At 43.2% G+C, this 27,074-nt stretch overlaps 1 long non-coding RNA gene across 1 annotated transcript in view; it reads right to left on the reverse strand.

Moving 5' to 3' along the window:
* Positions 1-2,009: 2,009 nt before the first annotated feature.
* LOC148779844 (uncharacterized) overlaps positions 2,010-27,074 on the reverse strand; it is a 40,237-nt gene continuing 15,172 nt past the window's right edge. The window contains exon 2 of the long non-coding RNA XR_016044299.1: positions 2,010-2,217. This is a non-coding gene — a long non-coding RNA (uncharacterized LOC148779844). The remainder of the gene's footprint in view (positions 2,218-27,074) is intronic.

Here is a 27,074-nt window from a genome sequence, read left to right on the forward strand (position 1 = left end):
CGGTCCTTTCCAAACCAAATCAAATGTTTCGAGTCGATCAACAGACCAGATTATATTATAGGTAATATATATGTTTTTTTAATAATTTTATATTCTTTTATGTAGATAGACCTGGACTTGACCCTGGCCCAGGTCTTACTAGGTGCTAACCCAATCGGGTTCAACCCTGACCCAACCCATGGACACCCATTCTCTAGAACTCATGCAATGTCATCATGCATGTCTGTGGTTTCTTATGCATCTGTTTGTTTTTGGCATGTTGACTCAATATCAATATCTCTATAGACTTTTTAAAATTTATGTTATACCTAAAGGAAGTTTGACATCTAAATTTTTTACGCACATCCATATTAGAGACTAACATATACATTATTTTTTACACTCATAGCTATATTAGATACTCACTGCTAAAAGATTGAGGCCAAGTTTCCATAATTTTTGAGAATCAATTATCCTTTAAAATTGACATAAGAGCCTTAGGTTTTAAACTCCTTCCTAGGCATTAGGTTTGTGGAAAATCATAGATATTTGAAGATTAAGTTTGACCAAATATAAAATCCCAAGATTTGACTGATTGAATTTCTCAAATTGAAAGTTAAAGATGCATGCAATGTTAGTGGGAGATGTTGTGTAGTGGGTCTGAATGATTGAGAAAAAAACTTACAAAGATAAATGATGAGGAATTTGATGAAAAACATGAGTTTGACCAATGCAGAAACTCTTTTGGCTTCAAATGAATTCATTTCATTCAATGTTTCCTCAGAAAATGCATCAAAAGTTTTATGGGATAGGCTAAATATACTTAAGAATGTAAGTCTCTTCCTAATAAATTTTTTATTCGTTGACAACTGTTATAATCTCGAGATGCGTGATTTTTTTGTAAGAGCATTTCAATGAGTTTAATGCTTTGATTAGCAAGTTGATAGTACTAGATATGAAAATTGATAAAGAAGATAATGCGACCATATTACTTTATTCTATGCAAGAATCATGGGATGGATTGTGAAAATCAGTAGTGTAAAATCTCTTGAATTTGATTATGTTGTTTCAGCATTTTTTACAGAAAAGTTTCGACAAAAGTCCGATAAGGAATCTTTTGGAATGTGTTTGTAACACTGGGTAGGTCGATGGAGAGACTATATGAAGAGGTCAATCAAGATCCAAATCCAGATGGCATAAGAAAGTGAAGTGTTGGGAAGTAGAAATTTAGGCCATATAAAGAAATATTATAAGGGACGAAAAAGAAACCAGGAAGCCCCTAAATCTAGTCCTAATAACAAACCTAGTTCAAGTGAGTCTCAAAGAAATTTAGTTGAAGGAATTGAGTTATTTAAAGATGGAGAAGTTTTGGCAGTGGATGGAAAAAAAGTTTGGCAATATTGGCAATTTGATTCAGGTGCATCCTTTCACATGACTCATATAGGGATTGATTCTATGAATACCAACCTTGTGATGAAGGTATTATTTACATGGGAAATAATGACTCATGTAAATGTTGGGTGTGTTTTTAGTCACATACAAAGATTGAATTCATTTTGATGCATACTCAATAACGATATGTCAATTAAGCCTCATATGAAGCTGGGTGAAAATGAAATACCCTATGTGACATGAAAGATACGATATGATCAAGATCAATTCTATAAGAAGGCCTGAAATGCCTGAAGAATTCCCAACTCATGACTGATAAAGATATAATGCCAAAATCCCATCAGCTAAACATATTCAAGGTTGATTTAAAATAATGAAGCCATCTCATCTTGAAACAAGTTCTAGGATACATATACTCCTAAGGCTCTATGCACGCCTATCCATATGATATATGGGAGAACAGTGTCACGATCCCGCCCCCGACCACCGTACCTTATGCAGTGACGGGAGATCGAGCGTGGGTTTGTGATTCAATGTAATGTTTATCACTTAGGTAAGAGTGGACTCAACGCCTTTATATTTGGAAATCGAGCAAACCATGGAAGAGAGCTAAAGCGACAAGCTTAACTAGCAGAAGAGAAAGGAAAAACTCTACACACCAAAATTCATAATATAAAATCTTCCAAAATATTACATTCAATTCAGGGCATCTAGGCCCAATATTACACATATCCACCAAGAATAAAACAAAACCAGGACAAAATAGCCCAGACATAAACAAGGTCTAAGCCCGTTCTTCAAGAACACTAGCTTTGTCTTCTAGCTGCCAAACACGAACTTTGAGCCCTGCACCAGTCACTATCAATCTACAAGGATATGAGAAATAATAGCATACTATACAACCCAATAAGCAGGTCTAGTGTCATGCATCTGTGGTGGTTCTATCAATGTATGAAAACAATACAGTTCATCAATATAAAGTCATAGTTTAGCATAAATGCATATTAGGTCAAGGCAATGAATATGAACATTTCATTTAAACGACAGTTACCTTTGAATCGGTGTAATCATAAGCATTCGATCAGTGAAATCATTAATCATCCAATCATTGTACTATTAAACATTCCTTATACAGAAAATCAACTCTTATCCACTCACTCCCTAAATCACCTACTCCCGCAGTAGAGGCCCTATTCATCAGGCTAAGCTAATCCCATTGCTTAAGACCTCTACCATCGTACAGAAGGGAGGGTAATGAAAAGTGGGTTAATCCAGTTCGTAATACCCTCAACACACGCACACAATCCTCAACACGCATTGGGGGTTCGCTAGGTCATTACCTTGCAAGGCATCAATTATTTCATTTCATAAATCTATGGTGTGACTCTATCCTCTCCCTTAACCCTTTCCTATCATTGCACAGGTTAGGGGATATGCCAACATCCCTTTCCTTACTATCGATGAGTGTCCCATGGCATAGCAAGCAATATCATAGCAGTATCCACCACCAGTAAGTGTCCCACCGTGTAATGGTCAATATCAACATAAGCATTGGCCATTAATCACAGTATCATAATAATATCCACTACCGGTAAGTGTCCCACCGTGTAGTGGCCAATTCGTTACAGTGTCATAACAATATTCACTACTGGTGAGTGTCCCAACTCGTAGTGGCCAATTCATTACAGTGTCATAACAATATCTACTACCAGTGCGTGTCCCACCACGTAGTAGCCAATTCACTGCCTCATAATAGATGAATCACATTTTCATAAATCAATGCTTCATATAGATGAATCATATTTCATCATAAAATCATAGCATTAAGCAAAATACATGCATTTCATAAGCTTTCACAGGGCATTTACACATAAGCCCTCTCAGTAGCCTTTGGCATTCATTATGAATTCATTTCATCACTATCGCACTTGTGGCCCCTCTTTCTCACAAAGTGCAGTTTACACGGCATCAGTTACATATCTTTATGGTATTCTTATGGAATTTATCATATGGCATTTACGTTTATCATATAGCAAGATAACCTAGCGTCACATGGTCATACAAGGATGCAGTGACAAGTAACACTGACATGCCCCTCTTAGCGAGGGCGTGGATCCGGACTTAGGGGGAGTTTCAAAACGTCCCAAACATGAAACTTTGAGCTAATGCACAGTTCTTTACAAAAACGGTGATTTGAAGGAATTTGGATGCCATTTGATGGGTCAATAGCTCAGTACAAAGTGAGCATTAGTTTCTGGAAATCTCCCCTACAACAGTGTGCAGCGACATACTCACGCATTTTGGGTCATAATTCAAAATCCGTGGGGGATTTCAAAAGCTTCAAAACATACAATTTTGAGTAAATTCACAGACCTTTCCAATGACAGTAATTTCAAGGTTTTTCGACACCGTTTACTTGGCCAAAAGTGTTGCCCAACAAGGGTCACAGTCGCTGGAAGTTACAACGACTGTGCGTACATGTCTCTGGATCTTAAGCTATATCTCCTAATACGTACGAGATCTCATCACGCCATAAAAAGAAAACTTGAAGTAGACATACGTGCTTTTCACTTGAGACTGATTGGGTCCCATTTGGAAGCCATTTGGTCATCGAACATATAGATGCAATCACATTCACAGTTCTCGAAATTCATATTCTCAAGTTAATATGCTTTTAAAGAGCACTTAATAGTTCCTGGCCACGGTACACTTTGGGAGTGGAACCTTGTTCATGTTAGCAAGCCTCATAATGAGCAATTTCATGAGCCTTCATGAATAACAAAATTATCTATGCATGGCTAAAGTAGTCATGGCATTTAGAAGCATAAAAGTTTCCAACCTCATGTCAACCCATTCATACTTCATGTTTTCCTTTATATCATCTAATCCATTTCAATATTTTTACAACAGTCATAGAAGCATAAAAACTAAACCCACCTACCTTGACTCTCACGGTGTCTTCAATTTCCTTCAACAAACTTCTTTGGTTTTCCCACACCTTCACCCATTGGCTGTCTTCAAGGGGCGACATTGAGCTCCAAAGTTGAGAAAATGGGGAAGACGGTGTTACATAGGGGAGGAAAAATGTTTAAAAAGGAGGGGGTGGTTGGAAAGCATTGTGGCTGACATTATCACTCATGGCTCTGACACGTACAGAGAAAATTGGCATTCACCATTAGTTATGCACATGTGTTATAACTTGTGGTTTATAATGAGAGATCATGAAGACGTTTCTATTTGAGATGAAGCTCCGGAATGCATATGTTCCTTGGCACAGAAATGCATCTCCACTGGATATTGGAGGAGTTTTGGGCGAGATGTGATATGCTTCTCTAAAAGATCCATCATACATTGAAATAATGGGGCTCTAATAGGCGAGACTTAAGGAGAGCCTCATTATATGATGATATATTGAGGTAAATCCCTAAGATGTACATGTTAAGGCCTCATATGCTTTAAAGTCCAATGGTGATATGGCTTGGGAAATATTTGGACCTGGCTTAACCGATGTATGTATCTACCATCAGTTCAAATATACCTTAATTAACACCCCGAAGCTTGATGCCTTTGGGATTAAACTGAGACTCTCAGGAAACCATGTTCAAGGAGTTGTGACCCTCTCCCTGAAGTTTCATATTAATCGGATGTGGGTCAGCCCATTATTTGTATAGCTCGACAGTTGGAGCTTTAAAAGCCTTAGGCCTCATGCATTCGAGACAGAATAATATTCGAGTATTGATTTTGGAATTCTCCCTTAATGCCAAGAATTTTCCCATGAAATCAGGACCGTTAGATTCTTGGATCAAATATTTTGTCACCCTTAAAAGGGGTGGAAATATTTTATATAAATGAAGAAAGCATATATTTAGCTGGAAGAGCAGAAAGTCGAACTAATGAGCAATGAAGAAGGACATTATCCTAATTTTTCTCACAAGGCAGTTCAGTTGGATTGCGAGACTGCACTCTCAAATTCGAAAGAGGATGGTTGACCAGACGTGATAAGCACAGATTCAAATTTGCACATGGTTGAGATTGGGCTCAAAAGATCTACCCGCATATTCAAGTTTGCATGAAGACCCGAGTTCGAATTCAAACCTACGTGAGATCAGCTGACCTAATCCAAAATTCAATCCATGGATTCAAATTCGTATCAGAGATAAAGATGGAAATGAAGATTCAATGTGAAAGTTAAGGAAAGGATAAGCAACATCAATAGTAAAAGCTTTGCGAACAGTCAAGAAAGGGTTTCACATATCTTTCCTTAAGAGAAACGAATGTATAAGTCTTGAGGCTAGAATCAAGGGTAATTGGCCTTATCTATTTCTGCTGTAGTATTTGGTCAATGTAAATTGTAACAGGGGATTGAACTCCTGTAGCTATTCTATTCCCAGTAATATAAAAAAAACATGTGATTCTATTATATGGAATGCATAGGTGAAGCCCCAAGTGTGATGTTCTCTAGTAAAGAAATTAATTGGAGTATGTGTTTGTTTTAATTATTTCTTAAAACATCCTCATCCCTTTTACGATATTCACATTTCGGAGGATCCAAATCTTTGGTGACTCCATTGGGGAGTAGTTCACGCTTCATCTCTAGTAGGGTATAGCGAAGAACATAATCTTTTTCTTTTAGATATACCTTCAATTCGGGTGTCTTTCTCTTTAATATTATCACTTACTTATCACTTTGAAGAGTGATCCCTTGTGTTATCGCACAGGTCGTCAAAAGTTATTAATGTTTGTGATAATGATCTCCTTTCATGTGAGCACTATGGAAGTTCTATTGAACTTCTCCGCATGCGTGGATCACCTTGCCATCGCCGAGAACCAGGGCAACTCAGATGTTACAAGGCCAAAGATTGCAGGCCACAATCGTGACCCCAAGTGGCCTTGGTCCCGAGCATCAAGCTGCTGATATTAGTCTTGACTTACCCCAGCGAAAAATAAGGAAGGAGGGGTGGCATCAGTGCTTTAGATAATACTGCACATGAATGCACGCCCTCACTACGTTTCGCGAGTTCCATAAAACCAACTCATAGGGAGAATCCTTACGTGGTCCCTGCAAAGGTTCCATCAAGAAACACGACTCCTAAACTTTCGACCCTTCCTTCGCAGCGGTCCCGATTTTCGCCTCTGGATGCACATTTCATGTCTTTGATCATCCACGATGTCAATACGCCGGGTTCTAAGTACTTCAACAATCAATCAATGGTTAGTCTTCCTTAAGATACTAACGTCACTGGCTCGCGCCATTTTACTCACATCCCGGATGTTGAATGTCTTCGCGACGTCAACGCTCAGGGTGCCAAGTACTTCAACCATCGACCAACGGTTAGTCTTCCTTGTGATAACCTCACCAGTTCGAGCCATTTCACTCATACCCGGCTGTTGTACGTCCTCTTGATGTCAACACCCTAGGTACTAAGTACTTCAACCATCGACCGACGGTTAGTCTTCCATGTGATACTAACCTCACCGGCTCGCACCATTTTACTCATACCCCAATTGTTGAATGTCTTCGCGACAACACCCCAGGTTCCAAGTACTTCAACACCTCGGGTTCCAAGTACTTCAACCATCGATCGACGGTTAGTCTTCCTTGTGATACTAACCTCACCGGTTCACGCCATTCCACGCACACCCTCGTTGTTGTACATCTTCATGACATCAACACCCCGGGTTCCAAGTACTTCAACCATTGATCGGTGGTTAGTCTTCCTTGTGATACTAACTTCACAGGCTCACACCATTTTATTCACAGCCTAGCTATTGAACATCTTCGCGACGTCAGCACCCCGCATTCCAAGTACTTCAACCATCGACCAGTGGTTAGTCTTCCTTGTGATACTAACCTCACCGGTTCACGCCATTCACTCACACCCCGCCTGTTGTACGTCCTTGCAATATCAATAGCTCGGGTTCCAAGTACTTCAACCATCGACCGACGGTTAGTCTTCAAGGTGATACTAACCTCACCGGCTTGTGCCATTTTTCTCACCAGCTGTTGCACGTCTTTGTGACGTCAACACCTCGGGTTCCAAGTACTTCAACGATCGACCAACGGTTAGTTTTTCTTGTGATACTAACCTCACCGGCTTGCACCCTTTTACTCACACCCCAACTGTAGAACATCTTCGCGACGTCAACACCTCAAGTACCAAGTATTTCAACCATCGACCAATGGTTAGTCTTGCCAAGTACTTCAACCATCGACAAGCGATTAGTCTTCCTTGTGATACTGACCTCACCGACTCATGCCATTTTACTCAAACCCTGGTTGTTGAAAGTATTCGCGATGTCAACACCCTAGGTTCTAAGTACTTCAACCATCGACCGATGTTTAGTCTTCCTTGTGATACTAACCTCAGTGGCTTGTGCCATTTCACTCACACCCCAGCTGTTATACAATTTCGTGACGTCAACTCCAGGGTTCCAAGTACGTCAACCATCAACTAACGATTAGTCTTCCTTGTGATACAAACCTCACCGATTCACGCTATTTTACTCACACCCCGGCTGTTGAACTTCCTCACGACGTCAACACCTTGGGTTCCAAGAATTTCAACCATCGACCATCAGGTAGTCTTCCTTGTGATACTAACCTCACCGGTTCACATCATTTCACTCACACCCCGGTTGATGTACATCCTTATGACATCAACACTCAGGGTTCCAAGTACTTCAACCATTGACCGGTGGTTAGTCTTCCGTGTGATACTAAGCTCACCGGCTCGAGCCATTTTACTCACACCCCAGCTATTGAATGTCTTCGCGACGTCAATACGTCGGGGTTTCAAGTACTTCAACCATCGACCGATGGTTAGTCTTCCTTGTGATACTAACATCAATGGCTTGCGTGAACTCACTAACACCACGACTGTTGTATGTCCTCGTGACATCAATACCCCAGGTTTCAAGTACTTCAACCATATCAATGGTTAGGCTTCCTTGTGACAATAACCTCACTTGCTCGCATTATTTTATTCACGCTCTGGTAGTTAAAAGTCTTCGTGACGTCAACACCCGGTGTTCAAAGTACTTCTACTATCGACCAGCAGTTACTCTTCGTTGTGATACTAACTGCAACGGCTCGTGCCATTTTACTTACACCCCTTCTGTTGAATGTCTTCGTGACGTCAACACACCGAGTGCTAAGTACTTCAACTATTGATTGACGATTAATCTTCCTCGTGATACTAACCTCACTGGCTCAAGCCATTTTACTCACACCTTGGCTGTTGATCGTGTTCACGACATCAACACCCGGGGTTCCAAGTACTTCAACCATCGACTGATGATTAGTCTTCATTGTGATACTAACCTCACCGGCTCATGCCATTTCACTCACACCCCAGCTGTTGTATGTCTTCGCGATGTCAACATCCCTGGTTCTAAGTACTTCAACCAATGACCGAAGGTTAATCTTCCATGTGATACTAACCTCACCGGCTCGTGCCATTTTACTCACACCCCGGTTGTTGAAAGTCTTTGTGACGTCAACACCTCGGGTTCTAAGTACTTCAACCATTGACTGACGGTTAGTCTTACTTGTGATACTAACCTCACCTGTTCATGCCATTTCACTCACATCTCGGCTGTTGTATGTCCTCGTGACGTCAACACCACGGGTTCCAAGTACTTCAACCCTCAACCGACAGTTAGTCTTCCTTGTTATACTAACCTCATTGGCTCGCGTCATTTCACTCACACCCCAGCTATTGAATGTCCTCACGATGTCAACACCTCGAGTTCCAAGTACTTCAACCATCGACTGATGTTTAGTCTTCCTTGTTATACTAACCTCATCGGTTCACGCCATTTCACTCACGCCCCGGCTGTTGTTCGTCCTCATGACGTCAACACCCCGGGTTTCAAGTACTTCAATTGTCGATCGGTGTTTTGTCCTCCTTGTGATACTACCCTCGCTGGCTCGTGCCATTTTACTCACACCCCAGCTGTTGTACGTCCTCGCGATGTCAACACCTTGGTTTCCAAGTACTTCGACCATTGACCAGCGGTTAGTCTTGCGATATGTTTCTAAACATATTCATGGTTGAATTAAAATGATGAAGCCATCTCATCTAGAGACAAGTTCTAGGATACATATACTCTTAAGGCTCTATACACACCTATCCATGTGATATATGGGGGAACATATATAACTCAATATTGGCATTCACCGTTATTTATGCACATGTGTTATAACTTATAGATTATAATGAGAAATCATGAATATGTTTCTATTTGAGATGAAATTCCGGATGCATATGTTCCTTGGCACATAAATGCCTCTTCACTAGATACTGGAAGAGTTATGGGTGAGTGTGATATGACTCTTTAAAAGATCCGTAGTACATCGAAATAATGGGGTTTTAATAGATGAGGCTTAAGAGGAGCCTTATCGTAAGATGATATATTGAAGTCAAAATTTGATTGTACACTCATGTTTGACTCCCACTTCTATATTAGCACATACCATCTTCATGTAAAGGGTCTGGGCTAAGTCAATAAAATTTTTACTTTTTTTGCTTAAGTCATGGGTCACGGTTTGGAGAGAGAGAGAGGAGAGAGAAAATCTAGATAGGTACCCTTAAGCCTCAAAGGTAACTTTCTCTCTCATCTATTCTTTCTCTTCCTTCTTTCTCCTTCTTTCTCTTTCTTTCCTCTCTTCTTTTTCTCTCTCTCTCTCTCTCTTCTTCCTCTCTCTTCTTTCTCTCTCTTCTTTCTTCCATTTTTCTATCTTCTTTCTCTCCTTCTTTCTCTGTCTTTTTTCTCTCTTTTTCTCTCTCTTCTTTCTTTCTTTTCTTTATCTCTTCTCTCTATCTCACACGACGGTGCACACTATCGAGCGTGACCTTCTCTCTCCTCTCTCTTCTTTCTCTCCCTTCTTTCTCTCTTCTTTCACTCTCTCTTCTTTTTTTCTCTCTCTTCTTTCTCTCCATTCTTTCTCTCTTTTTTTTGTCTCTTTCTTCTCTCCTCTCTCTTTTATCTCTCTCTTCTTTTTCTCTCTTCTTCTTTCTCTCTTCTCACTATCTCGCATGGCAGTGCGCATTGCTGAGCACGACCTTCTCTCTCCACTCTCCTCTCTTCTTTCCCTCTCTTCTTATTCCCTTCTCTCTCCTTTTCCTTCCTTTTTCCCTATTATTCTTTCTTTTATTTCTCTTCTTCTTTCCTTTTTTTCTCCCTTCTTCTTTCTTTTCTCTCTCTTCTTCTCTCTTTCTCTCTCTTCTGTCCTTTTTTCGCTTTGATCATTTCTTTTCTCATGCCTCCCCTATCTGTCATGCACGGCAGTGCACACTGTCGAGAGTGATGTTTCTCTCTCTCCTCTCTTTGTTTATTGTGCATGGCAGCGTACACTACCGAGCACGACCTTCTCTCTTTTCTCTGTCTCGCACAGCAGTGCACACTGCTGAGCACAACCTTCTCTCTCTTCTCTCTTTTCTCTGTCTCACACAACAATACATACTACCATGCACAACTTTGTCTCTCTTCTTTCTTATCTCTGTCTTGCATGGTAGTGCACACTACCGAGCGTGACTTTCTCTCTCTTCTCTCTTTTCTTTATCATACATGACAGTGCACACTGCTGAGCACGACCTTCTCTCTCTTCTCTCTGTCTCACACGACAGTGCACACTGCCGGGCGTGACCTTCTTTCTCTTTTCTCTGTCTCGTAAGGCGATGGACACTGCCAGGCATGATACTTCTTTCTCTCTCTTTCCTCTCCATCTTGCACGGCAGTGCATACTGCCAAGTGCAAAGTCTTTCTTTCTCCTTTCTTCTTTCTCTTCTTTTCTTGTTTGACCAAAGGGCAGGTTGAGCTTTGTGTTATTGTGCCAGTCTTGTCGCTGAGCAGTTTAGCCATTGTGCCGGTCAAGTTACCGAGCTCGTTTAGTTGCCGCGTCAGACCAACCGCTGCACCAAGCCAGCTGTTGTGCCAGTCTTGTCGCTGAACAGTTTAGCCGTCGTGCCAATCAAGTTACCAAGCCCGTCTAGCTACCACGTATGTCTAGCCACTGTGCCAGACTAGCCGGCGTGCCATTCTTGTCACCAAGTAGTCTAGCCGTCGTGCCGATCAAATTACTGAGCCCATCTAACTACTGTGTCTGACCAGCCGCCACACCAGTCTCGTCGTTGTGTCAGCTTAGCCACCCGGTCAAACTTCTTCTCTCTCTTTCACTTCACTTCTTTCTTTTCTTCTCTTCTCTTATTTTTTCGTCTTTTCTCCCTTATGGAAGGTTTAGTGAGAGCCAAGCTAACATTCACCTTCTCTTATCTCTATTCTTATTCCTCTCTTTAAAACAAATATTTTTCCTTTCTTCATCCTTGAAGTGCTGGGTGAAGCCAAACCAGCCTTCATCTCTTTTCCCTCTCTTTACCCCCCCACCCCCATCTCTTCCCTTATTTTCTCTCTAAAAAAAATTCTCTTCTCTCTAATATTTTTTCTTTATCTAACCACTCTTCTCTTTCTCTTCATTGTAAAATATGTATTAAAAGTCCCTTGCCAAGGAGGTACCGTATGGCTCTCAAATTTACATGGACTTCATTATGTTAATTATTTTATTATCCTTTGGGTACACATATATGTGTGCGCTCACCCTATGACAAGGTGGGGTCCCTAGACCCACTTGTTTGTACTCTAATGTATGTGTGTGGTTGCAGGTAGGAAGAAACAAGTCAAGGGAGGCGATTCCGAACCGACCACAGGCCAAGGAGCATTCCACGTGATCTAAGAAAGCACCCAAGCGAGCTAGCCCGTGTGTGTCACGGACCCACGTGAGGTAAGTCGTTCCTCATGACTCAAATTCCTCTCTCACTGGTTGGTATTCCTGCCCGCGTCTTTCTTATGCAGTTTCCAAGAGAGTGATCTCAGGTCCCAGGTCTATCTCGAACCCGGAACCATGCCATCAGGTCAACCCGACCGAGAGGGCGAGATCGAGGCATCTAACCAGCCTGACAACTCCACTAGGGACATGCTATGTTGGATCATTCTTATTTGGCCTTTCCTTTATTTTGTTTCCTGCTCACTATACACACACTTATCTTTGGGGTTGCTCAATCCCTTTATCCGAGTAAGGCATTTCGTAATCCTTGCACTCGTGAGTCTTCAGGAACAGTGGAGTCACTAAGCTGGTTAGATGTCTCAATCTCGCCTTCGGGTAGGGTTGAAATGGTGGCATGGTTCCAGGTTTGAGATAGACTCGGGACCTGAGACCGCTCTCTCTAGAAGCGTATAAGGAAGAGAGGAATTTGGGTCTTGAGGCGGGACTTACCTCATGTAGGTTAGTGACACGCTCGGGCTAGCTCGCATGAGCGCTCTCTTAGATCAAGTGGAATGTCCCCCTAGCCTGTGGCCGATTCGAAATCGCCTCCCTTGACCTGTTTCTTCTTCTTACCAGCAACCACACACACACACATTAAAGTATAGACAAGTGGGTCTGAGGACCCCACCTTGTCATAGGGTGAGCGCACACGTGTGTGTGTACTCCAAGGAGAACGAAATAAATAACATATTGAAATCTGTTTCAATTCAACAGCCTTACGGTGTCTCCTTGGTAAGGGGCTCTTAGTACAAATTTTACAACGAAGGGAAATAAAAGAGTGGTTAGATAAAGAACGAATATTAGAGAGAAGATAATTTTTAGAGAGAAAATAAAGGAAGAGAGGGGGGTAAAGAGAGAAAAAGAGACGAAGGCTGGTTTGACTTTTACTCAACACTTCAGGGATAAAGAAAGGAAAGGTATTTGTTTTTTAAAAAAGGAATAAGAAACAATATAAGAGAGGGTGAAGGTTAGCTTGGCGCTCGCTAAACCTTCCAAAAGGGAGAAAGAACGAAAAAAAAGAAGAAGAGAAGAGAAGGAAAGAGAGAAGAGACGTTAAAGAGAGAGAAGAAGTTTGACCAGGTGGCTAGGTAGGCACAGCGGTGAGACTGACACGACACTGATTGGGTGCGGTAACTAGACGGGCTCGGTGACTTGACCGGCACGACGACTAGACTACTCGACGACAAGACTGACATGACGGCTGGTCTGATATAAAAGTTGGTCTGACATGGCAGCTAGACGACCTTGGTAACTTGATCGGCATGATGGTTAAACTTCTCGGCAACAAGACTGACATGACAGCTGATTGTCATGCACGACAGTGTACACTGTCGAGCATGATCTTCTCTCTCTTCTCTCTTCTGACTGTCCCGTACGGCAGTGCACATTGTCGAGCGTGACCTTCTCTCTTCTCTCTTCTTTATGTCTAGCATGGCAGCATACACTATCGAGCATGACCTTCTCTCTCTTCTCTCTTATCAGTCTCGCATAGCAACGTACACTTCCGACCGTGACATTCTCTCTCTCCTCTCTTTTATCTGTCACGTACGGTAGCATACATTGTCAAGCGCAACCTTCTCTCTCTTCTCTTTTCTCTCTTCTCTCTATCTCGCACGATAGTGTACACTACCGAGCGTGACCTTCTCTCTCTTCTCGTTTATCTCTATCTCGCACGGTAGTATACACTGTTGAGCACGACATTCTTTCTCTTCTCTCTTCTCTCTTCTCTTTATCTCGCACGACAGTACACACTACGAGCTTGACCTTCTCTCTCTTCTCTCTTCTCTTTGTCCCGCACGACATTACACATTAAGAAGAGAGAGAAAGAAGGGGGAGAAAGGAAAGAGAGGAGAAGAGAGAGAAAGAAGAGAGAAAAAAGAGAGAAAGAAGAGAGAGAGAAAGGAGGAGGAGAAAGGAGAAAGAGGAGAAGAGAAAAATATGAAAGAGAAAGAAGAGAGAGAAATGAGAGAGGAGAGAGAAAGTTACCTGTAGAGCTCAAGGGTACTTGCCAAGATCTTCTCTCACCTGTCTCTCTCTCTAAAATGTAGCCCAAAAACTCAAGAAAAAAGGGAATTTGTAATTGATTAAAGAAGGGTCCTTTACATGAGCACATCACGTGCTTATATAGATTTTATGTCTAAACATGGGTGGATACCCAAATTCTAACATAACTAATGAAAATTAACAATTACATGAATTAAATAAATTCTAAAAAAAGGGGGCAAAATGGCGATTCAACCCCTGCACTAACAATCCGTGAAATTTCTAATCAGTCCCTATAATGGTCATGCAACCTTCACAATCTTTCGGGATTCGTTCAGGGTCCTTCTAATCTTCATCTGGTCGAAAGATTATCCTTTTCTTGATCGGCTAGGGACGACGGTCGTTTTGATACCCATTTTGAGGCATGGATCAAACTTTCAGGCCACAATTATGTCGCAACAAAAACATGGGAAAACATGCGACCTTAGATTTAGGATTCAGCTTGTTTCTCAGTGTTTTTCACCAGTTTCTTTGTCGTAGCGTGACGAGCATGTTGCCACGATCGTTTTAAAAAATTGTGGCTTGATTTGGTGTCCGGATGACTGTTTTTTAAATTGGAAAACTGTGACTGGAGTTTGGATTTTGGTGGCCGAAATTTGCGACTGTTCATCCCTTATTTCTGATGAATCCGACCGTCCATCACGTACGAGGTTTGACCTGGAGGAAGTTCTCGACCTTGTGGTCATAACGGGTCCGATCTTGCATCGATCTAACGAGCGAGCACCGTGAAGCGAGCAATTGATTGAGAGGATATGTTGTTGGAAATGTTTTGCTACTTTTGAACTTTTTCAGCAAACTTCTATCTTCGAGATCTCTCGGCTCGGGTAGTGTCATCATGCGTACTGCGTATCAAATAGACCGGGTCATCGAGACGAACAAGCTCTCTTTAATTTGGGCTTGATCCGACCTGGGATGAGGAAGATACAACCATGTGAAGTTTGCCCTTGAAGTTGAGAACCATAGTTTCCATAAAAATTGGTTCACTGAGGGTGCACCATAATAGTGTACGACCTACCCATTGTAGGTAATGTGGCCATAACTTACTCCAGAAGCGACCAAATACACCAAAAATTGGAACCCAGGGGTTTTCGAACGTTCTGAATCCAACGGAGATAGTCTAGAGACCATTTGATGCTCCGATAATGGTGTTGTAGTTCAAAGTACATTTTCAGCATGATGAGCATAATTTCTTGAAACTGTTTTGTCGTCTGCACTGCCTAAAACTCGTCGGATTACGACGAAACTTGGCAAGTGTTCTTAGGAGACCCTTAGACATGATCTTGAACTTTCTTGGGCCATTCTAAGACTGTCAGAAATTTCACTTCTAGATCAGGGCTTATCGACCTACGGCTTCCATAGTCCACAGGCATTTTGATACTTGTGGACCTAAGTCGCAAACTGCTCTCTCCTTATTTCCACTAGTGATATATGTGATGGAAAATAATCTCAAACAATGTACTGCAGGTAACTCTAAATTTTAAGTTGCACTTTGTAATTTATTACTAATTCCTTGTTTCCATTAAGATATTTATGTTTATGTTTACACTACATTCAGGCTTCTTGTTTGACCCAGAATATTGTTTTAAATCGGGTCAGATCTAACACTTAGAGATCGTATAAGGTGTCAAGTACTATATTGAGAGATTGGAGCCTAATGAACACGCACAAATTAATACAGTGAGAAAGGTAAGCTTCAATCAATACTCAAAGTACTTAAACAATATGTTTGTTTATTTTGCAATATTATTTTAACTATGTAGAATGTTTATGTTTTTAGCTTCCCATGTATATGGATGCACAAGGAGAATTTGTGCTAACATGGAAAGGAAAGACAAGAAGTGAATTAAAAAGCTAGGTAGCGAACAAACTTCATAAATTATTGTTTCCTAATATAACATGTATAATTACATTTCTAGATTTTTCTCAATTGATTATATTTGAATTACTTCGTGTCAACTGCATGGTGGGAGTGATATGGACTGCAAACCCACACTTAAAAAATATTGCAATCAGGATTCTAGGCCAAACCTGTGACTCTTCCGGATGTGAGAGAAACTAGAGGACTTTCCAGTGGATTCATATTCCAAGGGGGAACAACTTGAAGACAAAGAGGTTGCACCACCTACCATATTTGAACTATAATCTCAACCAGAGTCAGAGGCAACTAGAGAGGGATGTTGCTAATTACAACCCAATTAGCCTAGACTACATATTCCAAGAGGACATTCCAAAGGAATGGTTGAAGCGGGTGCAGCCAACAGTGAATATGACAGCTTTGGAAGGATGGGTTCAAGATCTAGATGATGATGTGGAAACCTTAGGGACAATCCAGGAGGATGTGCAAGATGATGGACTCATACAGGAAGAATTGCAAGTGGGAGAGGTAGAGGGGACCGTTGGGGTTTAGTCTGGAGGGAGCACCACTGTGGTCACTGTCCGCAGGGAGCCGAGTGATAGAGTCCCTGAGACTGAGTCCCCGCCCTACTAGCTCTTGCTCCTCGACCTATCTAGCGCTATCTCAACCCTAGGCAAGCCCCCTTTGTCGAAAGAGGTCAGTGCACCAACACAAGAGACCCTCTGGACCCCTTTTGTGCTGGTGCAAGGCCCAAGGGACGTGCACTCCCGTTAGTCCCAAAGGCAGGATTCTAAATCGGCCTTACTACAATCACGGGGGTGTGACTCTAAAACTACCCCCTAAAAATACGGACGCATGTTAACAGGAGTCTGTGGCACCTCGAAAAGGGATCCAAACGCCTTCCTGGTAGGTGTCTGAATTCTAACTGCTAGTCCCCCTTCCTCAGAGTAGGTGAGGCACGAAATTCGAAATAAAAAGGCGCGGACAAAAGAAACCTCAAAACATCAAACACAATGGGGTAAGAAAAATGGTTGTCTTATTCATGAGAAAATGAGGCTACAAAATCTAAGGGGACCTTTGGCCCATTTACAAAAAAATAAGAGGTAAAAGGAGGCTAGCAGAAGCGGTCGAGTGCCTCCTGCATCTTCGCCTTCAGCTCCTGCGCCCTCTCCAGCGCAGCCTCTACCTCCTCTTCACCATGAGTGATCTTCGTGGCGATTGACTTAGACAGAATGGTCACTGCTGATATGTCTGAACGTAATTTCTCCAAGCGGTGGGAGTTTGTAGCCATCACCTCCCGATAGCACTACAGTCGGCCCCTCAAGTTAGCCACGCGAGTTTGTAGCAGAGCGATCTCGTCCACAGCATTCTGGATCTCTTATTTTATCTCCGCCTCCTCCCTCACAAGCCAGGCTTCACATCATGACCTCTCACGAGAGCTTGCTAAGTTGCTAGCTTCGTCTTCAAGGAGGCCAAACACACCGGGCAAGACATTCGTGCCGAAGTCTCCACTAGATGAGCCTCAACTCCCCAATCTATGAGGTTCTATAGCAGCTTCTGTACCCGATTGAAGGTCTCTGCATCCATGCCAATGGCCCACTGGCTGGCCGCACAAGCCTTGATCCCTCGACCCCTCTTGGAGGTCAGGAAGGGGGCACTCCTTGAGCTCCTTAAGGACCATTTGAAGCATGCGCCGCACATTCCAGGCTTTGAATCCCAACCCCAATGAAGCCAAAGCCGAGGAACTCACTGAAGCAAGCGGGGGCACGTCAAGGAATGGTCTCCCGACCACAAGGGCCAAAGACTTGAAAGTAGTAGTGGGAGATTTCGATGGGGGGCCACCAACCCCCTGCCAACTCTTGATGCCAGACGCCCTGAGAAATGAAGCTGAGGCCTAATCAGCAGAAAACCTCACATGTTTCGTTACTATAAAGAAAAAAGGGAAGAGAGAAGCCAAGGGGTCAGATCAAAAGAAAGCGGTGCACCAGCCATGTGACCAAAACTAGACAAGCAGCATTTCCTGAAGGAAGAGGTGGACTATTGCGGGCCATGGTCCCTGCTCAAAAGTGCTGCTTTGAAAAGAGGCAAACGCTGAAAAGGAGGCCTGAGCAGAAGGCACGAAGGGTGTTTGCTCTTACTGGGCATGCAGACCCTAGATAAGAGCAAAAGGCAACCACCCATCCTTTTATAAAAGCCCGGCAACCAAAAAGGGCCAATCAATGGGCGACCCGCTCTCCAATCGTAGAGGAACGTCTGCAGCACTTGAAGAGAGGCATCAAAGGAGGAACACCGAAGCACCGCCGGCGTGTGAATCGAAGCATCGCACGAGCTAGCGCCATGCACCTCAAAGGTACAATCATACGAACGACACACGAAGTGACATGCCACACGTGCCAAAGATTACACTGAGTCTCGAGAAAACAAAACCATCGTACGATGTCAACGCTGCCTCTCTCGTCTAGCATTAACTATTTCATGCATGATGTCGCCCGTCAGGAACGGCACGCTTACCGCTTTCCAAACGCCGCTCAGGCATGTAGCCCAACCCCGTTCGGTCTACCTACAACACGGGCCCACTCAGAGCACCTAGGGCACGCCTCTATGCTTAGAGGGCAAGCGAACCTCGTTCCTTGTCCCACCCACATATGGGACCCGCTGCGATCTCTAAAAAAACAAAAAAAAGTGGGGTCTTGCGAAAATTGGCAATGACGCATTCCCCAAGGGTTGGGATGAAAACCCACAAGGGCATCCAAACCATCACACACAACAGGGAGCAATCGTCCCACGGGCATAATGGGCATTTCATCGACCATTCCTTATCCCCATCATTAGCGAGGGTAAGGACTGCATCGGACCATAAAAAAAAAGGAGAGCAACACATAGCGGCACAAGGAAAGGAAGGAGAATTCAACTCAAAGGGGGATTTTATCTCATGAACAAAAAAACGGTTACATGTTTGTTGTTACAATACAATTCATAACCAAAAAAGAATGTTTACATCCATTCTGAAGTGGTTCCTTTCCCTTCAGAAGTCCCACCGCCTTCCTACGGTGGCAGTGCCTTCAAAGAGGTTGCATCCATCTCCTTAATAAGACTTGAAGAAGATAGGGAGGGCCTCCTCCTTCAACGCGCCCTCTGACGAGGGCGCCGGTATAGAAAAACTCGTGAGCCAGCTGCCCCCCTCATGCAATTTACCATCATACTTAAAAAGGTATGTTGGGACTTAGGGTGGTAGGCCCTCAACGCCTCATACATAGTCGTGAGCCTCACGCCATGGATCCAGCACAAACATAAGAACTTCAGAGCAATAAGCTCACCCTCTATCACAGGTCCATCTTCACTTCTGCGTGGGTGAATACATTCACAAGGACGCCCAACACCCACGCACACCCCAAAGGCCGGTATCAAGCAGTTAGCCCCTATAGTGGGCATTGCTCACCGGCCAAATTCTTCAAAGAAAATGAAGTCTCCGCGTTGCCTCCACACAAAGGAGCATCAAGAAAAGGGACTTCGTCACATAAGGGAAAATGCTGCCCTCACGCTTTCCGACCTAGCCCTCTTTTAAAGGGCCTAGGCTTCTCAAAGCTTGCTGCTTCCTGAGCAGCATGCCGCTCGGCTACTCAGCCACGTGTCAACACAATGGTTCCTCGTTGACCGTGAAATTTAAACCTTCTCACACCACACCTACCAGGTGTTGCTCACGAAGTTTCATAGTCAAATCTCACGCTGCCATGGTGCCAGCCTAGCATTATAAGCAGATCACTCAAAACGGATCTTGCGCCAAGGCATCGCCATCCACGTGGCCCTCTCCATCTGACTTAGCCCCAGCATGCAGGTGCCTCGTCAACTGAGCACTGCCTCTCTAAGCACGCTTTCTTTGGGACAGCTCATCATTCCACCCCCCTCGTGTACCATCTTCACTCCACCCCCCTCGGGTGCCTTCCTCTCACCACCCCCGGGGGTGATTTCTTCGTACCACCCCCTACAGGTACCATCTTCACCCCACCCCCCACGGGTGCCTTCCTCTCACCACCCCCATGGGGGTGCCTACTTCACAACACCCCCGCAAGTGCCTTCTTCATACCACCCCCGCGGGTACCATCTTCATCCACCGTTGTGGGTGCCTTCTTCAGACCACCTCTGTGGGTGCCTTCTTCATACCACCCCCGCGGGTATCAACTGCACAACCCCCCCATGGGTGCCATCTTCATTCCACCTCCCCGCGGGTGCCCACCTTCTTTCAACCATCGCGGGCACCATCCAACACCTCCCGCAGACACCACCATCATCAACCTCGTGCGGCCATGAACAGCCTCGGTCACAATAAATCCACTCGTCGGGGCAATACCAAAAAAAAGGAAAAAAAAGAAAAAGGAAAATAAAAAAAAAGGGGGAGAAGACCCCCTGCCTTGGCCATCAGCTGCTACAATCAACCAGAGGCAGGGCCACACCTTCAAGACTCCCCTGTCAAGGTTCACTACACTGGTGACCCCTCTTCCCCCTCAAAAAAAAAAGAAAAGAAGCCGTGCACGAAGGAAACCATCGTGAGTAAAAGTAAAATAGCTTCAGATGAACATAGCTAAAAAAAAAAAAGGGGCTATGGGTAAAATCGACCAAATAAAAAGTAGGTGCATGGTGGAAACCTGTAAAGGGGACCATAAGTAAAAATGACAGGCGGGCATGACCACGAAGCCATGAGTAAGAGAGGAAATCAACGGGTGGATGTGACTATGAAGTCACGGGTAAAAGCGCCCCAATAAAGGATATGGTGAAAACTACTTTGCAAGTGCTATATCCCCTCGATCCAGGTGAAAGTTCGTATAGAGCGCCTGGATCGAGCCTCCTTCTTCAGGCCTGCGGGCCAAACCTCTTCACTCCAAGACCTAGTGCCTTCTAAAAAAAAGCTGGGCCCTAGTGCTATCCAAAAAAATCTTAGCCCTAGTGCCTTTAAAAAAAAATCCGGGCCCCAGTGCCTTCGAAAAAAATCCAGGCCCCAGTGCCTTCCAAAAAAATCCAGGCCCTAGTGCCTTAAAAACAAATCCAAGCCCCAGTGCCTTCCAAAACAAATCCGGGCCCCAGTGCCTTAAAAAAAATCCGGGCCCCAGTGTGTTCCAAAAATCTAGGCCCCAGTGCCTTCCAAAAAAATCTAGGCCCCAATGCCTTCAAAAAATCCTGGCCCCAGTGCCTTCCAAAAAATCCAGGCCCCAGTGTCTTCCAAAAAATCTGGGCCTCAATGCCTTTCAAAAAATCTGGGCCCCAATGCCTTCCAAAAAAATCCAGGCCCCAGTGCCTTCAAAACATACGGGCCCCAGTGTCTTCAAAAAATTCGGGCCCTAGTGCCTTCAAAACAATCCGGGACCCAGTGCCTTAAAAAAAAATCCAAGACCTAGTTCCTTTCAAACAAGTTTTTCGGCCCCGGTGCCACCTTTTTTTCATCCATGGCCTTAGTGCCGCCATGTCAAAAAAAAAAGAAAAAAAATCCTCTCCTCCTCTTTCTTCCATCAAACTCTCACAGCCAGGGTGAAGTCCCCCTAAAATGGGATCGCTTCAGAGGTCATCCTCCTATTGAGTCTAGGTAATTCGAGAGACCCCTAATTGGACCTGTAGGACATAAGCCAAAGAGGTACCTTGCCTGCCATTCTTCTCATTAAACTTCAGCATCTAGGGTGAAGTTCCCTAAAATGGGACCGCCTCAGAGGCCATCCTCCTACCGAGTCTAGGTAATTCGGGAGACCCCCAACTCGACCAGTAGGACGTAAGCCAAAGTGGTACCTTACCTGCATTTTCTTCCACCACCAATCTTCAAGCATCCAGGGTGAAGTCCCCTAAAATGGGACCGCCTCGAAGGCCATCGTCCTTTCATGTCTGGGTAATTCGGGAGACCCCCAACTGGACCTGTAGGACGTAAGCCAAGAGGTACCTTGTTTGCTCCTAGCGTTTTTGTTTGCATAGGGATAAAGCTCACAAGAAGGGCCCCGCCAATTGGAAAGCTAGGACCTCCCCAGTCCGAATGGGATAAAGCTCACAAGAAGGACCCCCATTGGCTAGAAAATCAGGAGTTCACGTTGTGAAAAAAGTTGTAAGCCCGTTGAAGGCAGACCATTAGCGTGACCTCCCAAAAAAATAAAAAAAATGAATTCTAACAGAACCCGGAGAAAGCCCTCAACAAGGCACCGGACCACTAGAAATCACTTTGGTCGGTCCCCGGTCAAGGGAAAAGCTCAACAAGGTTTGCCCCTCTAGGATTGTGCTGTACCGGTGACCAAGAAAAAAAATATTGATTGAGAGACAATCAACATGTCTTGGCAAGGATTCATTAGAGGAGCTACGACGTTAAATCTTTCTGAATGTTGCACTTCTCACTTTTCTCGAAGCGCAACATCCGTCGGGGCAAGTTGTTGTACGTCATTTTTGACGTACTTCCATGAGCTCATGCAAATAAGGAGAGAGTCGGCGACAGTCTGGTCACATGAGTTCACGAAACGCATGCAGACTAAGATTGTGCTGAAAATAAAGCCTCTAGCCTAGTGACTTGGAAGTACCCTTCATTGTAGCCCTATGCTAGCAGTTGCAACAGGGGACCTGACCGCCGCCATTGCACTTAAAACCTTCGAAAAATCCCTGAGGACCAAATTTGGGGTCAATCAGACCCTCTAACGGGATCTACCAGCATACGGCCTGGCAATTGATAAGTTTTACCATAGCACGATGCCACTTCACCAAACCAGTCCCGAAAATGTGGACTGCTATGATGTTTTCCAAAAATAACTTTGCCAACCCACGACACCTTCCTCCAAAACCAAATAGAGCTCAAACATTGACATGTTCTAGATCATGCCAGCCCCATCATTTTGACCTATGGTACACACTATGGCGTGACTGAGAACCTCTATTTCTCTGAGAGGAAAGTGGCCGGAGAAACCAAGGACAAAATAGGGTTAAGCAATCTCCGGATTCGGTGAAGCATAGCTCAATATTTAAGCTCTGAATTAATGTGATGAGGAGTTTAATAGAACCACCTCGCAAAGAGCTACATTGTGATGCAACTCTTGCAATCAATCCTTGGTTCGATGAATGCAAGTCTTCAAGTCACCAAAGAAGCAAATCCAGCAGGTTGTCGGAATCCCTTTCTCCGGCAACCTTTCAAATTAGGCAAATGCGCAAATCTACACCAAATCAGCCCATATTTGGTGCACAACGATTGCAGCAGCCTCCTCTCTGACTTGCAAGCAGAGCCAGGGGAAAAAATGACGCAGCTCGAAGATGCATTGGCAGACAAAGTTCACAAAAATGGCTGAGCTTTCACCCTCAGAAGAAAGGCCACCACAACACGATTGAAGGGCATCAAAATGCTCACAATCAAAAGAAGAACGAAGATATGTTGCTGAAACAGTCGAACAATTGCCACAAGTTACAGGACTAGCTTCCAAGTTATGCCCATGGCGGAGCAACCTGCATGCAGGGATGGTCTCGTATTTGGTGAATCCTCTATATAAACAAGCTTAACTCACTTGTAAGAGGACCCTTTTTTTTTTTTGGAAGGAGAGATAACCCTGTCTTTGCAAGATCCATTACCCCTAAAGGCTGGGAAGAATCAAGGCTAGATTTCACTTGTTAGCTTGTATTTATTTGTGAGCCCCTAGTCTTTGTGGGAAAGGAGAGAGAGAGGGAGAGAGAAAACTGTGAGAGAGTGAGGATGCCCCTGAGTGTGTGGACCCGTGGGTACCCCGATAGCGCGGGTCACCCCCACTTCACCTAAGCCAAGTCACTCTTCCTCTCTCTCTCTCTCTTTCTCTCTCTCCCACCGCCGCGTGCGACTCTGCCTATGCTGTAGCCCGCGTCTACCTACGGATGTGAGCAAGCTCGTGGGCCTCGACCTCGGGTTTCCCCACGCCCTCCCTCAGCGGTCAGCAACCCCCCACTCCCCCCCCCCCCCCCCCCCCCAACCCCCCCTAAGTGGATGACTATGAAGGAGGGACATTCGAATCCCATCCCAATAGCATAGTGAAGGTAACAGGAGAGAGGTTGAGTGTCACACCCCAAGAATTTACAGTACTGTTACTCCTGAGATGTGACAGACAAAACATATATACATCTATTGATAGGACAAACTTACAGTGGCGAGGTCTTACATAGTAAGTAAAGAAAGCTAGCACAACAACAGTATCTTCCAAGGTTGATCTTGACTAGCACTCAAAATGAATCCGTAGTTATCCTGAAAAAATGTTTACCATAGTTTGATGAGTTTGGCTACTCAGTAAGTGATCATCATAATCCTAAAAATAATCATGATTGAAAGATATCAATATTTTTCAAAATGAGATCTATTAATAGAAATGCATCAACAATTTCACTTTCAATAATTGCATAATTAAGTATAATCCGAGTAATTGAAATGCTTATAACACTTTTAACGACAGTACATAATTCAAAGGATTTCACAAAATACCCTACTGGCGTCCCAAGTAGGTCACATATATACCCCATCAGCGTCCTGATGGGTCCACTTAATCCCTATCGGCGTTCCAGATAGGTCCACTTAATCCCTGCAGGTCCACTTATACCTCACCGGCGTACCGGATGAGTCCACTTAAACCCTACCGGCGTCCCAGATAGGTCCACTTATACCTCACCGGCGAACCGGATGAGTCCACTTGCATACTTAAATTATTTTTAAATCTCTTTAAACATTCGAAAGCAGCAATATCATGTACTCAACATATCACTGAAACCATTAATATGAATTTCACTTAAACCATTAATAACAGTCACTCTCTATAACATTTCAAAAATAACCAATCAAATATTTTGGGCTCAAATTTAGAAAGGTAGCAGTTTGTAAAGGCATTCTAGCATAATTGCCAATTTAATATGTATAGAAAAACTCTTATAAAAATTCAAGAATACGGAATTATCACAATTTATGGAATATCAATTCACAAATAAACATTTCACAATAATACTATAATCAATTGCAAAAATGTCAATTTTTAAATAATAAGGCAGTCATTTGCACATGAATTTTACAATGTCTAAATATTCAAAACAGTAGAAAGAAATATCACAATTTTACTAAAAGCAGAAATATCACATTTATTTCTAACAATAGACAAGAAAAATAAATAAATTTATTTTTCTAATTTACAGCATTCAAAATTTCTAACATAGATAAAATATCACAATTTTTATTAAAAAGATTATTTTTCAAGATAATGAGGTCACGTGCGCATAAAATTTATCGCGCCTAAAATTCATGATAATAAGCAGAAATAATTATTTCATTTTATTTTTAAAAAGAATGGATTATTTTTCGAGACAATGAGGTCACTTACACACAAAACTGATAAAATAAAGATCCTAGACGGAAATATCACTATTTATTAAAAATAGACTATTTTTCAGAAAGACGATGTCACTTACCCACAATTATTTGAGAGGGAGCTTCCGATAAAAAATTCGGTTCGAGAGAGAAGTTCACTGTGTTTCGACCAGAGAGAGAGATCTCAAAATTTTGTTTTAGGGTGGGAGTGCTCACATCCCCTATTTAAATTCTTATAACGTATTATTATATTGTTTTATTACGCTCTACCTCATACCTGAGGTGTCGCGTTAAAAGCAGACTTTTATCGTACCAAAACCACGTCCGCTAAAGGACGCTGCCAGCTGCAAGCAGCAGGAGGCAAAAGCAGGCAAAGGAAAAAAATTAAAGGCAAAGCAAAAGTTAATCCAAAGCAAAAGTTTTGAAAATAGTGATGGTCCCCAAGGACCATCATACTCAATCAGACCATCACCTATTAAAAGCATCATTTCCCCCTTTCTTTTTTTTTTTTTTTTTTTTGAAATTTTAGGATTGTTACATTCTTCCCTCCTTAAAGAAATTTAGTCCTCTAAATTTGTGTACCTGATTACTGAAAAAGATAGGGGTATTTTTCTCTGATTTCGTTTTCTCGTTCCCAAGTCGACTCTTCTATTGAATGGTACTGCCATAATACACGGACTAAAGGAATCTCCTTGTTACGCAACACTTGCACCCTTCTATCCAGTATCAAAATTGGCTGCTCAATGAAGGATAGGTCCTTCTTGATCGGTAAAGGTTCATATTTTAAGATATGGGACGGGTCGGGCTGATATTTTCGTAGTGAAGATACATGAAAGACATTATGGACATTTGCCATATCGGGTGGTAAGGCAAGTCTATAAGCGACACCTCCGATTCTTTCCAGGATTTCAAATGGTCCGATGTAACGTGGGCTCAACTTTCTTTTCTTGCCGAATCTCATAATGCCCTTTATTGGTGAGATTTTTAGGAAAACTCGATCACCTTCCTCAAATTCAAGATCTCTCCTTCGGTTATCGGCATAACTCTTTTGCCGACACTGAGCTGTCCTGAGCCTTTCACGAATTAATGCTATTTTATCTGTGGTTATCTGGACAATTTCTGGCCCCAAAAGCTTTCTTTCACCAACCTCGTCCCAACATATGGGTGACCTGCATTTTCTTCCATACAGGGCTTCATATGGTGCCATCTGAATACTGGCTTGGAAGCTATTATTATAAGCAAACTCAATCAGGGGTAAATGGTCATCCCAGCTTCCTGTAAGGTCAATAACACAGGCCCTCAGCATATCTTCCAAGGTTTGGATGGTCCTCTCCGATTGTCCATCAGTTTGGGGGTGAAAGGCAGTACTAAAGGTGAGTCTCGTCCCCATGGCTGACTGTAGTCTAGCCCAAAATTTAGAAGTAAACCGAGTATCCCTGTCTGATACAATACTGACAGGAACTCTATGCAACCGCACTATTTCCTTAATGTACAACTGAGCCAGTCGATCTACAGTGTATGTCGAGCGAATCGGTAGAAAGTGGGCAGCTTTGGTTAACCGGTCCACAATGACCCAAATGCTATCATGTCCTGAATTTGTTCTAGGCAAGTCAGAGACAAAATCCATAGAGATGTGCTCCCATTTCCATTCTGGCACCGGTAAA

This window comes from Amborella trichopoda, chromosome 11, assembly GCF_054954075.1.
Source record: "Amborella trichopoda isolate Santa Cruz 75 chromosome 11, AtrichopodaSantaCruz75HAP2 v2.0, whole genome shotgun sequence".
NCBI lineage: Eukaryota > Viridiplantae > Streptophyta > Magnoliopsida > Amborellales > Amborellaceae > Amborella > Amborella trichopoda.